This window comes from Rousettus aegyptiacus, unplaced genomic scaffold, assembly GCF_014176215.1.
Source record: "Rousettus aegyptiacus isolate mRouAeg1 unplaced genomic scaffold, mRouAeg1.p scaffold_m13_p_1, whole genome shotgun sequence".
Classification (NCBI taxonomy): Eukaryota; Metazoa; Chordata; class Mammalia; order Chiroptera; family Pteropodidae; genus Rousettus; species Rousettus aegyptiacus.
Genome location: NW_023416284.1, coordinates 118,292,155 through 118,314,121, shown reverse-complemented (window position 1 = coordinate 118,314,121; position 21,967 = coordinate 118,292,155). Strand labels below are relative to the sequence as shown.

Below are 21,967 nucleotides of genomic sequence, written 5' to 3'. Positions count from 1 at the left end.
AGTCCAGACTAAATCTCTCCTCAAAGACATCTTGAGAGACTTGGTCATATACTTTGCCTAACACAGTTTCTCTGTCTGCCCGTCCAATAATTCTATCAGAAATGGAGGAAATAAAAATCAACAGCCATATTGTATTGATATGATCCCCTGCCTGCCTGCTCTCCCAGATCCTTCTCAGAAAAGGTAAAAGATTATTGTGGATCTAAGACAGACTATTCAGATGTTGGTTTATCCATCTATAAAATATTTATTAAGCAGCTACTCTGAATTGGGCTCTGTGCTAAGAGTTTAGGATACAGCTGTGAACAAGTCGGACATCATCCCTGCCCTCCCCAGAAATGTCCATTATTGCCTGGCTGCTCTCAGAGAGGCTGCAGGGCGGGGCTGGAGTGTGAAGCAGCTGTCGTAAGTGACAGACCAGAGCTGGGAAATAACGTGTGCAGCAGTGGAAGCTCCTCAAGTTACTGAGACTGTAACACAAAAATATGGTGTCAAGGTCCAGATAGATTGGGAAACTGGTTGAACTATGTAACAAATAAACCCTAAGTAGCTGAAGTTTGGCACAGCTTGTTTTCTAAAACATTTGGTATTAATAGTACCAAATGTAATTCAAGTGCCATTAATTCAAGTGCATTCTAGCGATAGCTTTCACACACACTAGTTAGTTACCATGCTATAAAATTGGCACTGTCATCTGAAGTAAATGTCTTTGAACTTAGAACTGCCATATAAGAATTTCGATTCCTTTGCCACAGTGGGGATAAAAAGATCTAATAGAACAATGAATCAATTTTTTACTACATTGCCCAAGTCTAGCGTACTTCGGAGAGTTTTCAGAGTTGCTCGTGCAATGTCCATCTCTTCCACTGTTTGTCCGGAGGGCTTGTATTAATCACTTTCTGAAAGTGCTTCTTTGTTTAGTTGTGTGCTACACCTGACCTGGGCTGACTCTTATGCAGATTTCCAAGTTAATCATACTCAATGCACAGATGTAATCAGCCCAAGAGCCCTATTTAACCCTAACTCAGTTCTTTTTCCCCTTTTCCAGTGAAGGTTATTTCTGAGTCTAAAGTTGAGTAGTGCCACTAGAAAGAACTGTGAAAACAATATTCATTCTTTTCTTTGGAGCTTGTTCCCTGCAGGAGCCTACTTCTAGGTGCCTTCCACCTTCTAAGGATGTAGTAAGCCAGAGTGCTGGTGCACAAACTCAGAAACTACATATAAGGCCTCTCCAGTTGACCAAAAGGAGAGAAATGTCTCCCTTCCTCATTATTGCTGTTTCCTTCCCCTCTTCCTTCATATATTTTCCTGCTAGTCTCTTTATTTCCCAAGCTTCTTTCAAATCCCTATTTCTCGACATAGTAGCTTCCTGTACAAATGTGTATCACACTTAGATGTGAAAACTTGCCTCAGCAAAATTGGCAGATTTGTGATGCCAGATATACACATGACTCACTCCCTTGTTTCATTTAGTTTCCTGGTCAAATGTCACTTTAGTAAGAATGGCCTTACCTGACCCTCCACCTCCATCTAAAATAACTTTCTTCCCCTCCCAAGTGATCACTTAACCTGCTATACTTTCCCCTGAAGCATTTATCACACCTGTCAAATTATGTGTTAATTTGTCTCTTCATGCACACCACAAGATCAGGGACTCACTGCTTCATCCTTGTCATCTAGAACAGTGTCTGGTACATAGTAAGCTATTAAATTTTTTTTAACAAAAAAAAAATACCTATTAAATTTTGCCCATTGAGAACCTTGAGGTTTATCTTAATGAGGGAGTTGCTGTTATTATCATCTCTGTTTTAAAACTAGTTTATTGATGTTCAGTGCTTCCCCATGGTCACACAAGTAGGAAGTGGAACCAATATCCAAACTCAGACCTACTGACTCTTTATTTATGTGACCCTATAAAATATCTCAAAATAGAGATAAGTTAATTTTAGAAATATTTATTGGCATGTCTTTATAAAGCATAATGAACATAAAAGGCAGTGCATTAAACTTTATTATAAGCAACTGCTTATTAGAATATGTTAACTCCTTATGAGAATAAATAAGGCCAGAATGTCAATTATAAGTAATATGACGTTTGCATATCAATCTAGCGCTCCAGTTTTTCTCTGCAAACTTTTAACATGTAATGTTTTAAGAAAAGAAATGGCCAATTCATTTTTACTTTTATTTTGCCTAATTCAAAAATGGCTGCTCATTTCTCAGGATTTTACTGTTGTTGCTTTATTTTCCTCCCTTTTGGAAAGAGCAGAAAGATGGTGGAGAAACACATCTTTCAAATTTATAAATTATGCTCCTTTCAACCACTTCCCTAGACACACTTCGGCACTAAGAGGGTTAAGCAACTAGATTCAGAGCCATTCAGATTTTGTTTAGGCAGTTGAGCTTTTTCTTGCTTCCCTTGCAAACTCTTCAGCTTTCACATGTGTTGGAAAGGAAATGTACAGTTTTCAGATGATAGGATTTCATATTTTTTCAAAGATTTTCTTGGTAAGGAGGAGACAGGACTGGTCTGGAAGTTTTTTCCTTTGCAAAGGTAACAAGATGACATATTCTTTTATCATAAGACTTTTTTTAAAAAAAGATAAATAAACATACATTTATTTTTTTCATCTGAAACATACTTTCAACTTTAATATAATGAAATAATAAAGATCTGTGATAAACTTATTCTATGTGTATATACACAATTAGAAAGACATAAAAATTAAGTACCATGTGACAACACTCCAAATATTTTAATACTTATTTGCTTTTAAAATTTTAGCACATTTTTTTTTCTCTGCACCGTTCCACTGGGTTCTGTTTTCCATCAAAAGAAAACATTCTGTCATGTTAATATACAATAGCAGCAAAAAACTGCACAAGGATACCACCCTCGGTGCTGCTGAAAAGCAGTTTCAAAAGTTTTCTCAACATAGAAGGAGTCACCTATTCAGATTTCACTAAATATAATGAACCACCTGAGAACTTTTTATATTTTTGATAATGTTTTAAATAATTGACATTACTGTGTGGCGAGCAAACATCTTTTATTTGAACTGCCTTAAAAAAAAAAAAAACATTACATCATTTATCTGTTTTATCCTTGTGAGGCTAGATGTTCTCATGTCCTTCGATGAAAATTCTTGAAACATTAAGAAGATAGTAACCAAAAAGTCCCCAAAGAAAAATGATTTGTAATCCTACTATTTATATCCCAATGTTTTACTTTTTGCCTCTTAGCTTGCAGTACCTGTCCATTTTTCTGTGGAAGCAATCATGTGGTACATTGAAAGTCACATTAAGCTTTTAAAAAATACTTCGATATCATATTAATCACTTAAATGACTACATTATATTGATATACCATATTGTCCCAAATTACTGTTCAAACTGTTTTCATTTTGATGACTAATATTCCAATACAATTTGGGGTTCTATCATTTTATTTTCTTATAATAAGTTATCTTAAGCAATATCACCAAGTCAAAAGCCAATTTTTTAGCTATACAGGAATATAACATCCATTGTAGCTATGCCTATAGTGTTATGTATTTAAATGTTGCTAATTGAATAGCTGCAAAATGCTAACTCAGAAAATTCATTTACTTGAATTTTTCAATTACAAAATGTAGTAACCTCTATATTTTATTATTTCTATTTATTCTTTTGGGAGTTAGTGTTCACTGTGGTGGAAGCAGACATTACTTGACTCCATCGTTGTATACTGAAACATAAATAGGCAAGGAATGATAAAGGCATTTTTTAAAAAAAGATAAAAAGAGAATTAACTTGAAATTCTATATAGTATCCCATGACATTCTAAGAATCTATAATGTATCCGGATACATCGGAGCCTCTCATGTTTTTCTAATATCAACATATATTAATATAAAGTTGTTAGAACCTGACTGTATTTCTATTCATTCATATTTTCTCTATTTCGGGTGCGTATGTTTACACAGATGCTGAAAGAAAGAAATATGAATTCGGAGCTTAACTCTGTGTGATTTTGAGCAAGTTTAAGCCTCAATTTCTTCATCCAGATGCGTTTATTTATAGAATGATAGTAAATAGCATTTAGCACAGGGCTTGGAACATAAAAAACACTCAAAAAGATTAGCTATTATTATTAAAGTCTAGTCAGTCATGTTAACCCAGAACTATTTTAATATGTGGTTTATTCAGATAATTCAATAGAATTAATTTTAAAAATTCATTTTCTTTTTCTAACTATTAGGGGAAATATAGTATTCAGTGTATATTCTGTTTTATATATACAATATTCAGTATATATTTTTATTAACAGGCATAATAGCTGCAAATATGTTATACCAGATGTGTTTCCTAAAGCAAATCTAAATGATAAAAGCATGCTGCTATCATCATGAAGTGCATGTAATTCCTCTCCACATGGAGGATTGAGCAGTGTAGTACAATGTGGTAAACATGAGTTTTGCTCATTATAACTTTATAACCTAAAGGCAACACAGTGACAAAGATAGAGACACTTACTCTATCTTTCATAAGTTGACAAAGTATAAATTGTGGGAGACTCCACTAAATAAGAAACAAACTATCATAATGAAAAGGAAATCGAACAGGTTAAAGTCTAAACAAAAAGAAATACAGGAGCCACAGTGGACCACAGCTGACCAGCAATCAAGAATTCAGGCATCCTGCTATGTAATAGGGGTGTGAGCTTTAATAGGGGCAGACCCAAGGCTGAACTTCATCTCTTATCAGTTCTGTGACCCAGGATAACACTGAATCTCAGAAGAAGAAGGAAAAAACTGTTTCATTTAAGTACACTATTTGTTGCCCAGTAGGCACTCAGTAAATACTTTATTTTTTATCTCCTTCTATTATTCACAAAGGTAATGTGAAAACATACCAACCATAATATTTTTGAAAACTGGCAGTAACTCCAGCAGCAGCAGCTAGTAGAGTATAAAATAACTGGAGTTATTAAATTTGGAAGCCCATTTAAGAGAAATGACTTTTCTAATATAAGCTTTTAAAGCTGTACATTTACCTCTATGCATGTATTAACTGCATCCCACAAATTTTAGTATTGTGTTTTCACTCAGTTCAAAATACTTTATTTCCCTTATAATTTCTTTTATGACTTGTGGGTTATCTACACATGTCGTTTAATGTCCAAATAGTTTGAAATTTTATAGATATTTTTGTTACTGAATTCTAATTTAATTTATTTGTGGTTAGAGAATATGTTCTGTATAAATTTAGTCTTTTAAACTATATTTAGGCTTCATTTATAGTTCAGCACATCATCTATTTTTCTTAATGTTCTGTGTATACTTCAAAAGAATGTGTGTTCTGCTGTTGTTGGTAGAGTGCTCTATAAATATCGATTAAACCAATTTAGTTCATAGTGGTGTACAACTCTGTTATTACTAATGTTCTGTCTACTTGTTTTATCTTTTACTGAAAGAAGTATATTTAAGTCATCAACTTAATCATAATTGTAAATATCTATTTCTCTTTTGAAGTCTAATGGTTTTTTTGTGTCACTTTTTTAGTTCTATTATTAGATGGATATATATGTTATAAATATCTCTTATATTGACTTATCATTACAAAATGTCTTTGACTCTAGTGATACTTCTTGTCTTCAAGTCTATTTATCTGATCCTAATATAGCCACTAATGCTTACTTATACATACTGTATATCTATTCCAACCTTTTACTTTCAATCTATTTGTGTTTATGTATTTAAAATATATCTCTTACAGGTAGCATATAGTTGAGTCTAGCTTTTATGCAACTTGGCCCAGCAATGTCTGCCTTTTGATTAGAGTGCTTCACCCCTTTATATTTAGTGATATAATTGAATTTAGGTCTTCCCCTTTGCTACTTGTTTTCTATTTGCCTACTGTATTTCTTCATCCTTTCCTGTCTACTTTTGTGTTAAATATTTTTCTAGTATCTCATTTTAATTCTATTGGCTTTTTATAGCTTTATTTGTTTGCATTATTCCTCTACTGGTTACTATAGTGATTACAGTATGCTCCCATAGTCCCATTTACCTCCCTTCCATTCTTTGTGCTATTTTTGCCATAAATATTACATCAACATACTTTAAAACCCAGAATATAATATTATCTATTTTGCTTTAAGCAGTCATACGTCTTTAAGAACTTGAGATGAAAAGTATAAAAATTATGTTAAAATCCCTCCCTAGGTAGCTATTAAAATAAATTATGCCTCTAAAATGAATCTTATATTTCATTATTACAATTTTATTAGTTATGAGAATTTCCAGCTGTTATTTTTTATTACTTTAAAAGGTGTACCCAGTATCACGTAGAGAACAAGATGCCAGGTGGTCAGCTAGACTCATTCACTTGCTCCATGATTAAATCTGTCTCAGTCAAACGATCATGGATTTCAGGTTTGCTCCTCCAAAGGCAAAGCCGAAAATATGAAATCTTTGACTTCCAACGATCTACTTTACTGCATTTTAAATCATTTAACATTCATTGTCACTATAGGTTTTTTTAAAAAAATAAGGTTATGGTAGTTTATTTATTTAAAATTCAGTAACCGTAGTTTAGTAACTATGACAATATAAATTACTGACATGGAAAGCCTAATAAACAGTACTCATTTGCTTGTAAAGTACATTTTTTTTTTCCAGCTGAATGCAGAAACTAGCAGTGCTTTGGGTTATAGTGACACCTGGTGGTACTGTTTTCTTAGAATATTTTCTGATTTGAGCTGTTTTGTTAAAAACTTTTTTGAAGTAATCATTTTCATCAGCCAGGATGTGCCTTAAGAAGAGTCTCCCTTCCTGGACCCACATCCCTTTATGTGGCAGGACTACTTGGGCCAGAAGCTCTGCTGGCAGGAGCAGCCAGTGTCCTACATTCCACCTTGGGCTTTAGAAAGGGAATTGTGCCCTTGCACAGGAAAAAACTAATTAAGACAGAAAAAACATATATAAAGACATCGTAATATGCTGAAATTGGAAATATTAAGACTAATAACATGAAGTGCTTCTGTAGATGTGTATTTCATGAGATTACCCCTGACACACTCCATGAGGTACACACTGTATTATTTTGTCATTTTATAGATGGAAAGGCTGAGGCTCATAGAGGGTTCTAAGAGAATACCCAAGGTCACAGAGTCAACCAACTTGATCAAATCTCTAGAGAAGTCTGAATTCCAGTTGAACCCTATCTCTAATTTTGTGAGAATTTTAATTTTAATTTAAAATTCAGTTTATATGTAGATATGTATGAGTACTTTCTCTTTTTAAAAAATTAAATTTTTGCCAATAAGATTGAAATCATTGCTTCCGAGCCCTAATCCTCACCTCCTTTCTCTAGAGGTCACTACTTCATTCATTTTGTTGTGTAGCTTTCCAGAATCACCCCCCTTCTCACACACCCACACTTTGTATTAAATATAAAGATGGATTGTGTGTTTGGTACAGAAAAGATAGTATTTGGCCAAAGTAGCTTTATATTCGTAAAACCTCTTTAATGGAAGATTAGCTTCATCAAAACATGCATTCGTGCCTCTAAGTATTATAATAATTTGATACTCTATAGAGGAGACAGTTATTTCAGAAGTTACTTTAGATGTCTATAGTAAATATTCATGATTTAACTAAAATATTGGTAGAACTACCATTTGAGCCTTCTAGTGAGTGTTCCGGTGTAGCAGCACTGTCAGAATGCCTTCTCTTCTGTCATAGTGGCTTACACCAAAATTAGCAAACTTTTAAACGCAGGACTCACAATTATTTATTGTAAATGAATTTGTGAGAATGGTCTGAAATTTATAACCTTTCTCACAAAATATATGGGGAGAGAACTCCAAAAATTACCTTTTAAAAATTTTTGTTTGAATGCAGTTTTTCTAACACTTTAATTGAAAACCCACACATATGGTCATTTAAACCTTTAGCTCCCATGATTTAAAAAACCCTCAAAATCTGCATACTTAAAATGAAACTCATTATATTGATAGGCAATAAAAAATATTAAATCATCCATGTTCTTTTTTCTTTCTTTCTTTCTGGGCACAATAATTAAATGAAATAGTGAATGTAAACAAAACAAAGAAAACTAAAGGAATCGAGAGCCCAAAGAATTTTCAAGGATGGAGTGACTGAATAGGTTACATCTTACATCATACTGACTGGTTTCCTAACTTCCTTTGATCTATTCACATCCCTCTACACAAAGATTACATGAACTTCTGGCTATTCCCTCACACTATAGAATTTACTAGATTTTAGATTTAAAGATGTTGATATGAGCTGCAGGAAAAACTTGAGACAGATTCACTTAAGGCGCAGATTCAAACTACAGCAGTTGGGGGTCAGGGAGTAATGTTTTTTCCCCTAGCATAAACATGAGAAGGTTAATTAAAGAGGGAGTAGGCTTTCTCAGAGAAAATTACTTGAAAATAAAATCATGGAATTTTTGAGTTGGACAAATCTCCATGAATCTTATTAACATATCCTGTACTTATGTCTATTTTAAAGTTACATTACTGTTGATTATCCATCTATCGTAACATTGCAGTGAGGCATTCTGTACTTGCAGTTTTCCATTAAGATCTCTGGTAAATACAAACTAGAGGAAGGACCTTTAGAGCTACTATAAATAAAAGAGGCTTAAAATAGAGCATGTATTGTCACATTTTCACTGTGATTTTTCTCATAGTTGTTCCTTGGAAATGTCCATATGGTTCATTATTCATTGACAGTGTGTTGCATTGTGGGAGTTTAGATTTTGTCTTCAACTGGGAAAAGTGGGGTCATGGTTCCCTATTAGGCGGTCGTGCCACACAATGGGCAAAATGAAAGTGGAATGGAAGGCAAAATGGCAAACTTATGGCCTATGTGAAGGGAGAGAGCAGGTGGCAAATTAACTTGAGGCCGTATGCCCATAGATGAAGACATATACAGGGATGCTCACCGAAGAATCTGCAACAGCTCTAAACTGTAACAATGGTAGGAGGCCTGGGGCTGACTAAGAATTAGCAACACCCATGATTGAACAAGGCATGAGCAGCTAAAAATCCTGAGTATACAAGATACGTTTAGCCTCAAAAGTGCTAACAGTGGTTTTTCTTCAATCAGTCGGTCATCACTACTATAAAGCTGCTACATTTTAACTTAAAAAATGAGATTTGGAGAAAGTTGCTATGTATCTTATAAGGTGATGTATACTACTATAGAATTTTTTAAAAAAATATAATAGATAAAAAGATTTTTTGAATACAAAATGCACTAAATGTGGTTAGATATAATATACACTTGAAATAAATGTTTTTATTTAGCACTCAAAGTGATCAAGTTACTACTAGCTTATCAGAAATTGATTTATGTGACTGAAATGCCTGTTACATCAGAAGTCCTAGTTAAAGATTCCATGTTACAGCAGCAATTTCTCAGACTTGTCTTTGAGTGGTTAAAGTCATCATTTTATATAACTAAAATTATTTTTAATGACCATTTAGTCAGGGTGTGGTTCTTTCCAGTTAGAACATTTTAAACTCTTAAATGATTATTCAGTATTCAGACTCAACTATTAAGGCCATTTTCTTTCTTTCGTGTCATTTATAAACTGTTTACATGCATTTTTCCTCTGCACTTAGTTTGTACCCTTGTTCTTCTTCATTTGGAATCCATCACCTAAATAAATAGCTAGATAGCTAGCTAGCTAGATAGATAGATCAATCAAATCAGATCGAACTGCATGATGAAAAGTTAACTTTCCAAAAGGTTTTGATGCCATTTAAGGAAAGACTACTTATGACGCAGTAATTTCTCTTCTTAGTCATAACTTTCTTAGAAAAGTAAAGCAGCCTAACCTTGAGTTATTTAGGAGTATAAAAATAAATTTTATGAAACTGGTAGATACTTGTTATTTAAAAATTTAAACCTGAATAATCATCTTTAAATTATTAACAAATTGCCAGATGGCCAATGGCATTCATTCACTCATTCATTCATCAAACATTTACTGGGAACCTCCTGTAGTGCCAAACGAACCCTGGCTACATGTTGTGAATATTTTTTAATGAAATGAAATATGGTGTTTTATAGAGAGACAGGCAGGTAAGCAAATAATTGTAATAAGCACAAGTGCTGTGATAGAGGGCAGAGAGCAGAGTATGCAGAGTGCCCTGATGGTTGAAGTGAGAAGTGAACAGTTCCTCCCCGGGTTGGGGAGAGGCTGAGGTGTTGGGATGATGAGGACCAGAGGAGTCTTCGGAAGAGAGAATAATGAATTTGGGGTTTGAAGACTGTGTGGGCATATATCCACTAGAGGGTGAGTGGAAGTATAGAAACAGCAGAGTAAAGAATGGACTTATACAATTTAGTCCTTCAAAATGGCTTCATCGCTTCGGTCATGGCAGAATTAAATATTCCTTAAACTTGGATTCACAAACTTCCCAGCCCAGCTCTACTAAAGGTATTGTATTCTTTAGAGCTCTTTTCTTCCCTACCTCTCTTCATATTCACTTCCTCCTGCATGAAAGGCCTCGTTCACCCAAGCCAGACTTGGGGATTACCCACAACCCTCTATCTCCTCAATCCCTCGCCTCCCAAACACTGAGTTCTGTTCTTTTTCTAATTTCTCATGTCCTTACTTCCATTCTTTAATTTAAGGCTCTCATGCCACTCCCTGCACTACTGCAGTAATCCTATTTTTCGTTCTCTTACCTGCAGCTTTACAGCTCAAGTGAATTCTCCAGTGCAGTCATGGTCATGCCATTTGCCTTGCTTATAGTCTTTCACTGGCCTCCATAGTTTGGAGATAATGTCCAAACTTCTCAGCCTGGTGTATGAGGACCACCCCACCATCACCACCACTGCCGCCTCTGCCCACCCCCACAGCCTCACCTCTCTTCACCCACATGCATCGTTGGCTCCACCCCTGCCGAATTCCTGAGGGTCCCAGTATGCTTACCTTTGTCTTTCTCCAGCTGTGTGACTGTTGTCCCTGGTACATTTTAGGTTTCACTATCCCCCTCCCTGCCCACTCCTTCCAAATTCCCATTAGTATCATCTCCATCTAGTTAACCTTATACAATCTTTTAAGACTCAGCCCAGCATAGCACTTCTCATAATTCTAACAAGGGTTTATGTGTCTGTCTTGCAGTTTCAGCCATGTCTTTCTTGAAGGCAAGGATGACACCATTTATTTCTCTTCAGAATTTAAAACATGGCTAGTATATAACAGGCATAAATGTTTGTTGGGTGAATTAATGACCAATGTCCTGTAACAGTTTGAAATTATGTGCCACTTTGGTTTAGAGTCTGGTTTTCTCTTATTGTGAAGGATTGTTTTGTGATGTATAGTATCGATGACTTTCTCTTTCACCCACATGTTTTATGTACCACAGATCAATCTAGCAAGTGAAGTCTAAGAACCATTTGAATAAATCATTCTTAGAAAATAACTTTACTATCGACTAATTCCATTCATATATATGCCTCTAATTAAAGATTTACTTCCTTCCAAAATTAGATTTTTACAATCTCTACATTATGTTAGCAATTTTCAATCCACCATTTTATGCATATAATTCGTGTGCTATCATATTTACTTTTTGCTCATTTGATTGAATTTATGACTATGTAAACTCGTAATTAAAAGTAACTAACTTTCGATAATGGAACTGATGGATGAGCTCCTGTCTGCAGGCACAGTTCAGCCTTTGTTCTCAGTTGTATGCAGGAGTGAGCTGGAACAAAGTCGTATAGCTCAGAGAGCGAGAAGCTGGATTTCACAGTCTTCTCACAGAGAAAGGAAAGATGTGCCATTCAAGGGGTGGGTGAATCTTTTGAGGCCATTTTGGGTAATCATAGAATATTGAAATTCCAGTGGTAACAGAATTCATGAATATGCAAATCCAAAGCTGTGGACCCCAGGAAAATCTTCAGATGTGCAGAGCAGGAAGAGAACAAGAACTGAGCCAGCGTGAGGAAGGAGCGTCATGTGTTCTCCCCACCCTCCCTCCAGCCTCAGTACTAAATGAGCCATAATTTAGTCCTAAGTATACTTTTCTGATCTTTCCTGTAACATGTTAAGGTCTGTTGAAATGATACTGGGTTTTTCGAGGCTTGTGCTGCTGACTGCCAACCCCACCCTGAAGAGCACTGAGTGACAGATACTGTAAACATCCTACACTCTCAGCTGTGGAAAGTAAGAAAGCTGGGAGAAGGCTGTTTACTCTCTCTGCCTTGGAAATCAACTAAAGAGAAACGGATCTGGAGTATTTTTATATGTGTCTTATAATTAATCTTAACCAGTATTTATTTATGAGGTCAACTCCAAAAGAGAAAAAAGTAAATTGACTGAGTCATACTAACAAATACAAAATAATTTGTAAGATCAGTTGTCTTTGAACTAACACTGCTTGAAAAAAAAAAAAAATTACGAAATACCCAAGAGATGGATGTTCTGGTAACTTATATGAGGCTACATTTTGTAGGTGGCTTAGCCTTGTCTTTAAAGGAAAAAAAATAAATGCCTGCATTTTAAGCCAAACAATTCTCCATTAGCCTGAATAGCATTTCCACACTGAGTTTTGTATTTGTGAAACAAAAGCTCTGGAATCCTGCGGTTTGCCAGAGTATAGGTACGTATCTTGAGAAAAAATTGGATTGTGGAGGAGATGGGTGCAATGCAAGCAGCATATTTTGAGAAAAATCTACAGATCTAACTCCTAGGTTCAGCCTTAATGGGAAAAACCATTACTCTTCATTTCTTCTTTTATGTAAATCAAAGATTGATTGAACATCTAGTCTAGAAATTGACTTACTTAAAATTTAAGTTCCTCTTTTGTTTTTTTCTAATCAATGTTAAATAAGTCGTCTTTTCAAAGAGCATATTTAAATAAGGTATATAGCAAGATCTTAAAAAGATTAAAATAAATAATGCCTGCTTTGATTATTAGATAAATCTGGGCACAACAACTTGTCAATAGTGTCTTCTTGGTATATCAACATATGCCAGTCATTTAAACCAAAAGACACTCTACTGCTTTAAAAGTATTAGAGGAACTTTTAATTTCACCTCCTAGCTGAGTGCAGAATCTAAGACAATAGGAACAATCATTTCAAAAAAAAAAAAGTGTATAAATATGATTACCTTAGCACGTGATTTCGAGGCAGTATTTGAGCGAGCTGTCCTTGCAGCAGTGCAGACATTGCTGGAGTGATTGCTGAGCAACCCCAGCTTCAGTGAGTCACTGATCTTTTTAGATGTTGCCTTACAGGCTTAAGGAAGACCTCTTTGATATGATGCTCTGTAGTCTTCCCAAAGACATCAGTACTGTGGATATTTGAAATTTTGCTTTCTGCCAGAAAGTACAAATTTTTATGGGTAAGTGCAAAAGCAGCTGAGAGTAGAAGGAAGAAGAGGAAAGACTCACGTGACTTTCCATAGCTTTTAATTATTTTACCTAAATGAAAAGGGGAAACATCCAACTATGCCTGATATAAGCTGATTTTGACTTTTCATTCAGTTATGAATATAACTGTTTCAAAGGTTACTGAAATATGTGCTGATATTCATTCCATCATCCAAGAAATATTTATTGATCACTTGCTATGTACCAGTTCTAGACACTGGAAATATAGCAGTAAACAGAAACAAAATCCTTAGTCTCATGAATCTACCAATAAATATATATAATATGTCAGAATATAAACATATCGTTTATATATATATATATATATATATAATATCTAACTTTGTTTATGACCATGCTACCCTGAAGAAGCCTGATCATGTCTGATCTCTGAAGCTAAGCAGGGTCGGGCCTGGTTAGTACTTGGATGGGAGACCACCTAGGAAGACCAGGTGCTATAGGTGTAAAAAATAAAAAAATAAGGGATTATAAACTGACAAGGTCCTTGCAATCTGTGAGGTCAACCAAGGGTTGCCTTGCCCAAAAGAAAAAAAAATCTAATTTTATTCAATGGCATTATTGCCTTTTCTTAGTTTTTCAAGACTAAATGAACTTAAATATTCTGGAACACTTATTTTATTATCTATGAAAAACCTCTAGACATAAACCTATATAATATTATTGGCCTTCGTATTTAGCATTGTTCTTCCAAATATATTCTCATTGTTACTAGCCTAACTTGTAACATAGATAAGTGGTATTAATAAACATGCTTGAGAAGTCACTGTTATGTATTTTTGTTTACTGGGAAGATATTGCCAAGTAGTTATATAATATAAAAAGTTAAAAGTATAAGTGTTTATGTATGCTTTTATATATTACATATATATTCAAATTATTATTATATACAGTATGAGTAAGTTTTATTAACTTGAACCTTACTCTGTCAAGTTTATAGTTCTCCAGATGCTGATAAAGATGATTTATTTTTACTGGGTTGTGTGTGTGTGTGTGTGTGTGTGTGTGTGTGTATTTGCTGTTTGCTATACTTAGGCTATAAATACTTTAGAGAAGAAACTATTTTTAAATGTAAACATCCATTTATATTTGAAAAAAAACAGCTTTAAGTGACAATTCTTTATAAACTTAATCATAAAATTCAACAGAAATAAAAGTCTAATGTGTATATATTTATTTATTTATAAAATCATGGTCTCTTTGTCTCTATTTGTTTAAATTAGTCTTTATAATACAAATATTTTCATGTCTAGTGGTGATCTATTTCTATAAAACTACTTGGGCTGAGTTTTTTCTGGATTTAAATATGGTTCCTCCCTTCTCTTCATTTTAAAACTTCAGAGAGCAAATTATCAATCAGCAGCAGTGATTCTTGGGTGTTACTTTGGTTAGCTCTGTCATTGAAAAGCTATGCGTATAATATACAAAATCAGTCCGGGGTCTGTAGGCTTTAAAAAATAAAATAATAAAATAAAAAATAAAATGTTAAAAAAAATTTGTCGTATTTCTATATATCAGCAACAAACAAATAAAAATGAAATTTAAACATATCAATTAGAATAACATCAAAAACTATCAGATATCCCAAAGATAAATCTAACAAAGGTTATATAAATCCTATACACTGGAAATTAAATATTAAGGAAAGAAAGAAGACTAAGTAGCTAATACTCCCCAAGTCAATCCAGAAGATTCAGTACAGAATTCCAAACAAAATCTGAGTAGGGGTAAGAGGGGTGTGTGCGTGTGTGTGTGTGTGTTTGGAAATTGATAAGCTAATTTTAAAATTTGTAATTCAAATGACAAACAATAATGAAAGAAATTATGGAGAAAAGAGAGAAATTACCTTACCACATATCAAGATCTATGATAAAGTCACAGTAATTATGATAGTGTGGTATTTGTTTAGCAAAAACAAACAATAGATAGACAAATAGAATACCTATACCATTTTGATAAAGATGACCCAATGCATTGGATAAAGGGTAGTCTTTTCAATAGGTAGTTCTGAGTTAATTTAATACTCTTATTGAAACACTATTTGGCCTTCATCTCACACCATGTATAAAAAGCAACTCCAGATGGATTGTAGGTCTAAGTATGAAAGATAAAACAATAAAGCTCCTAGGAAAAAATATAGAACATTTTTATGGCCTTGTAATAGGCAACATTTTTTTAAAAATTCACAAGACAACACTAACTAGAAAGGAAAAAAAATGACAATATGAAAAGTAATATCAAGAGCTATTTGATGGGAGACCACCTAGGAAGACCAGGTGCTGTAGTCATAAAAAATAAAAAATAAGGAATTATAAGCTGACAAGGTCCTTGCAATCTGTGAGGTCAACCAAGGGTTGCCTCGCCTAAAAAAAAAAAAAAAAAAAAAAAAAAAAGAACTATTCATCGAAAGACATTATTAAGAAAAAGAAAAGACAATGTAGAGAAGATATTTATGACAAATTTAACAACTTTTACCTAGACTATATAAAAATTTTTTACATATTAGTAAGATGGACAACCTAGTTAAAAAAAAAAAAGGGCTAAGACTTGAACAAATGAGCAATTATCATAGAAAGTTGCTCAGCCTCAATAGTTATTAAGTAAATGCAAATTGAAATCACAACTCAATGTCAAGATACACCTAGTAGAATGTGTAGATTAAAAAGAAAAAATACCTAGTGTTGGCAAGGATATGGAACAACACTACAGATGGAAGCATTAGAGGGGACACACACTTTAGAAAACTTGGGTAATATCTACTTTAGCTGAATATATTCATCTATACTTTATGTCCCAGCTCTTGTTTTCTACCCCACAAAATTTTATAGAATATTCTCCAAAAGAGTTAAGAATGTTCATAGCAACACTGTTTGTAATAACTCCAAGTTGGGAACTACTCAAATGCCCATTAACGATAGGATTTATAAAGTATGGTATAGTTATACAATACAATAACCTACAGCACTGAGAATGAATGATTTATGTCACATGAAATTACAAGTGAATCTTACAAACATAAAAATGAATGAAAAAAGTGGGACACAAAAGAGAACATACTGTATGTTTCTATTTATATTAATTTCAAGCAGAGGCATACCTAATCTATATCAATGGTGATAGAAGTCAGGATACCTTGGGGCGGGGGGGGGGGGGGGTGTGGAAGACCAATGATTGAGAATGGGCATGAAAATGACAGGACGTTTAAGGTGTTGGTAATGTGTTAATTCTTGGTCAACGTCTCTATGATACATGAGTGTCACTTCATGAAAAATCTTCAAGCTGAAATTTATTTACATACTTTTCTGATTGTGTGTTATACTTAAATAAAAAAATTTTTAAATTGAATATTTAAAAAATTAAAGTTATAACACCTAATCTTCGATTAGGCATATAGAACACTTATTCAAGCAGTCACTAAACAGAATTCTTTCTCTCAGATCATTTTTCTCTCAAAGCATACCGACAGTACACATCTTGAGGAACATTCTCTGAAATTGACAAACTGTTTTACCATCCATAACTTTACATTACAAATTGAAGCAAATAACCTCTATTTTTTTTTTCAAGATACAACTCTATTTCACAGAACACTGCTCCCTTCAAAAGTTCACTGTGCCAGTTCAAACCTGATTTTCCAAAAAGTAACCAAATTACTGAAAGATCAGGGAGAAATGACTGGTGTTGAAAGGCATTCAGCTGCTACCATGTTGCCACATTGCTTCAGTTACACATGTTGCAGCGAAGGAGGTCAAGGCATCACAAAGTTAAATGACTTACTCAGGGTTTTGTGAGTGTCAGTAGCCACCCGAGGAATGAAGGAGAGGCTGCTAGCTTGATTCTGTCATGCCCCAAAGTATATCCATAGCCAGGTAACCCAGGATATGGCTAGAAAAATATAAGCTCTCTACCACTCAGAATCAAGAATACAAATAGATTGTAAATTTGGCATTATTTTTCATTTTAGGATGGTTATTGTGATTGAATTTTTGTCTTCTTTGAACAAAAGAATGAGTTGTGGTTGTCGAAATTGTCTTAAAATTTATTTGTTTAAGAAAAAAAAAGGACATCCCACTGCTAACGGCTTGAGGATGTTATATTTATTTTTTATTTTTCAATTAGCTGACATTCAATATTAGTTTCAGGTATATAGCATAGTCATTAGACATTTATATAATTTACAAAGTGATACTCCCAATAAGCCTTGCACCGACCAGTCACCAAGTATAGTTATTACGATATTATTAACTATATTCCCAAAGCTGTATTTTACATCTCAACTATTTCATAACTGCCAATTTATACTTCTTAATCCCTTCACCTTTTCGCCCAGCCCTTCAACCCACCTCCTAGCCCAAACTAAAAACCTTGACCTTGACTCACACATCAAGTCATATGTGTTAATGAGCTCCATTTAATGCTTCTCATCTGACAACAATGCAGCCTTATGAGAATGTTTGGAAATATATGAGGCATTTTTGGTTGTTATATAACCTTGAAATGCCACTCTATGAGATTTGGAACAGTCCGCACAACAAACAATAATTTTGGCCAAAATCACAGTAGTTCCCCCACCCCTGGATAATCTTACATTCTAAAAGATAATTTACATTTAGGAATTTGAACTGTACATATTTTAGAGTCTTTAGATTAACACATCTCTGTGTTGTACCACCTGGGAGCCCTGCAGGTCTGAAAGAGAAATATGATGATCTGGGTGATCTTATAAATAATCATAATTAAAGAATAACAATTGCCTCCAGAGTGACTAGAAAAATACTCTGTGATCTTAGAGTGACCGCCAAGCATTCTGTAACGTTGAGTTCATCAAAAGCTTTGGCACCAAAATTCCAAGTATGGCCTTAAAGTATTTCTTTTTTGGCTGAGATAAAAATACATCCTATTTTAACCTCCAAGTTTCATAGGGTAAAGCAGTGATTTCGGCAGTCTGGTAATATCCATTACTTGAGAATCTGTCAACATCTAGGACTTTACTCTGTAATTTAGTCACGAAAAGCTGTGAATTTCTAGATGTACTAAAAAGCTTTCAACATCTAGGCTTGGACATTCCAAAGGAAAAAAAAAAAAGTCTTTGAAACCACCTTTGAATTTTAAATAGTTGTAGTGTTGTTGCTAGCCCAGTCATGTGAGCGTGCTGAAGGGGCCAAGTCTCTGCCTGCCTTCCTGTGAGCTCTGATTAGACATTGTTAGTTACAGTGCTGTCCCTGCAGTTGTGCTGGGCTAGTCCATCCCACTCCACTCCACAGATGTCCACTCATCTCCAGGATAAGCCAGTGCAGCGATGGCATTGGGCGACAGTGGCAAACAAGTAGATGTCCCCATCTTCAGGAAGCTTCTAGTTTTGATGCATTTACTGCTAACCTTGTGCTTCAGTGAATTGTTTTAAAAACTACATAATCTACTCCAGCTCACTCCATGGGATCTGATTAGATTTTTACTGACTTTTTTTTGTTTTTTTCACAATTATTTAATAAGTCGGTGCTGGGCAATAGCAAGCATGGCTTCTATTCTGGTCATCATAATCACCCTGATGATTATTATTTTCGATGAATCTTCTGTGTTCCAGAACCCATGTTAAGGGGCCCAAAGCAAATACTTTGTGTCCTTACTATGTGCCAGACACTGTTGTAAATGTTTTACTTATATTAATTAATTTGCTTATGCTAATTGTGATTTAATTCTCACAGATAATAGACACAGATATTAACTTTCAGTTAAGGAATCTGAGGTGAGAGAGATTAGGAATACCCGAGGTAATGCTAACAAGCCTTAGAGCTGGGACTCCAACCTTGACAGTGTGGTGCCAGCGACCTGCTCCCAACCATTAAGAGATATGCAGAAGTATCTTCTAAACTAGGTATTATTGTCCTGATTTTTCCAGCGGTGGAAACTGAAGTCAAAAGAGTTAAGAAACTATGGTCATCACTGGTGGTGTTTGCAGATATTCCAGTTCTCCTTTCCTTCTGGCACATGAAAAAGTTGTTCTGTCTACATCCTCTGATGTTGGTGTGGCTATGTGACTTGCTATGGTTAGTGAAATATGATCAGAAGTGCCAGGGAAGTATTAAGAGCCTGTATCCAATATATCATGTTCCTCTCCCCCTGAGTTGGTAAAACACTTGTCAAAGTGGAGCCTTTGTTATATTGGGTCCTTGAGTGACAGTGGACAGAACTCCTCTGCTGGACTAGTACTGGACATACAAAGGACGTTTTTTGTTTTGTTTTGTTTTGTTTTTTTCTGGTAAACTCCTGAGATTTGCATTGAGGTTGGAGAAGGAGAGTGTTTATATTCATAACATAAGTTACTGGCTGGAATTTAGTAATTTGCCTCAGTAACTTACCCACACTCTTATAGCTTGTTGGTGCCAGATATGTGTCTCAAATCCAGGTGTCTCTGACCCAATTATTTCATGGCTTTTTCATTTATTATTTCTTTTTTTGGTATTGCATGGCCTGTAGAACTAAACTTAGTTCTTTTGCTTGCCTTTTAATTCTATTATAGTATTAAAAGTGCTTAAAAAATACAATCTGGTATCTACGGTTAGTCCAAGTTTAAGAGCATGGGGAAGAAAAGTCTCTATCATTCTCTGGACCATGTATTTGGTCTGGAGCTTAATATTATGTTTTGCCAACCTTTTGAGAAAATTTTCTACCTTTCTTAATTCTGCGATTCAAGCTCTAGCAACAGACTGTCAGTAATAATGTTAGTTAAGAATGCAAAGTTTTCCTGTTACTCAGATTTAAGAAAAATCTAACTATGGGAGGTGAAAACAGTGTAAATATATATATACAGAGAACCACATGAGATTCTGAACCTCTTTCCTGAGGATTATCCTCCTGAAGCATAAGTGAATAGAAGACCCTGGAAATCCTGCCTTTTACATGATTTAAGTTATTGAATAACTTATGGGTCAATAGGTGTTCATGTAAGATAGAAAAGACAAGGAGGAAGCTTTATCTTTAAAATTAGCAGGGTTACCTTTTTAGAGACTTGAGGTTTCTCTTTCTGTTATTTGCCGAAAATCGACTCTGTTTGATTATTTTAACTCTGTAAAATTAGTTTATTCATTTAATCGCAAAACTCCAAATTCTTTATTCAAAAGCTCTTTTGAACTGTTTTAAGTTTGTTTACTTACTTATAATACTGGCTTATTCCAGAAATGATCAGAGGCAATTATTATGTATATGTTTAACCTTAGCAAATATCTATTAAATGACACTGAAATAATTTGTGAAATGATTATACAATAAATAGATTGTATAGTTGTTTTTTTTTTTAATTTTTAAATAATTGTAGATTTTTAAGAAGTTGTCAGACACGGAGTGATTCTATATACCTTTCACCCAGTTTACCCATAGTTACATCTTAGGAAGTTATAGTACCCTATCAAGACTGGAAAACTGACATTGGTACAATACATGTGTGTAGTTTTATACCATTTTATTACATGTATGCATTCATATAACCACCACTGAAATTAATATTCTATCACCACAAAGATCTCTCTCTTAACTGTCACGCCCACCGTAATTCCCTCTATCATCCTTAATTCTTGCAACCACTAATCTGCTCGCCCTATAATTTTGTCATTTCAAAAACAGTCTGTAAAGTATTATTTTTTTTAACAGATGAAAAATTTAGAGTTATTTATCATGTGTTAATTAAAGCATTGGAAATCTGGCCAATCTCAGTAATACCAAGGTTATTATTTATGTTACACAATGATGATTATATCTGTGAATTTTTGTTTGTTTATCCCATTTGTTTGTTGCTTTTAGTTTTATATCCCACATATGAGTGAAATCATATGGTTCTCAATTTTTTCTGTCTGACTTATTTCGCTTAGCATAATTATCTTAAGATCTATCCATGTTGTCACGAATGGCAGTATTTTATCTTTTCTCATGGCTGAGTAATATTCCATTTGTATATATGGACCACATTTTCTTTATTCAGTCATCTATTGAAGGACACTTCTGTTGTTTCCATGTCTTGGCCACTAGGAATAATGCTGCAGTGAACATTGGGGTGCATATTTCTTTATGAATAAATGTTTTCAATTTTTGTGGGTAGATACCCAGAAGAGTGATTGCTGGGTCAAATGGTAACTCTATTCTTAATTTTTCAAAGAAGCTTCATACTGTTTTCTATAGAGGCTGTACCAATTTACATTCCTGCCAGCAGTGTATGGTTACCAGAGGGAAAGGGGAGGAAGAGGTAGATAAGAGTAAAGGGGATCAAATATGTGGTAATAGAAGGAGATTCGACTTTGGGTGGTGAACACACAATGCAATAGATGTATGATGTATCATTGAATTGTACAAAATTGTATATAATTTTGTTAACTAATGTCACCCGATAAATTTAATTTTAAAAAGTGAAAATAAAATAATTTTAAAAATTAAAAAATAAACAATGAAGATTAGTATATAAAGTTTGTTTTGGTACATGATTTTCAATAATTGTTTCTATAATCTACATACATGTTAAACTTTTCTATATAATTTAGAGGATGAAGAGTT

General features: G+C 34.2%; 1 pseudogene; it reads left to right on the top strand.

The window, feature by feature from the left end:
- The first annotated feature begins 13,753 nt into the window (after nt 1-13,753).
- Nucleotides 13,754-13,872, top strand: LOC118607303 (annotated as a pseudogene).
- Nucleotides 13,873-21,967: the final 8,095 nt, after the last annotated feature.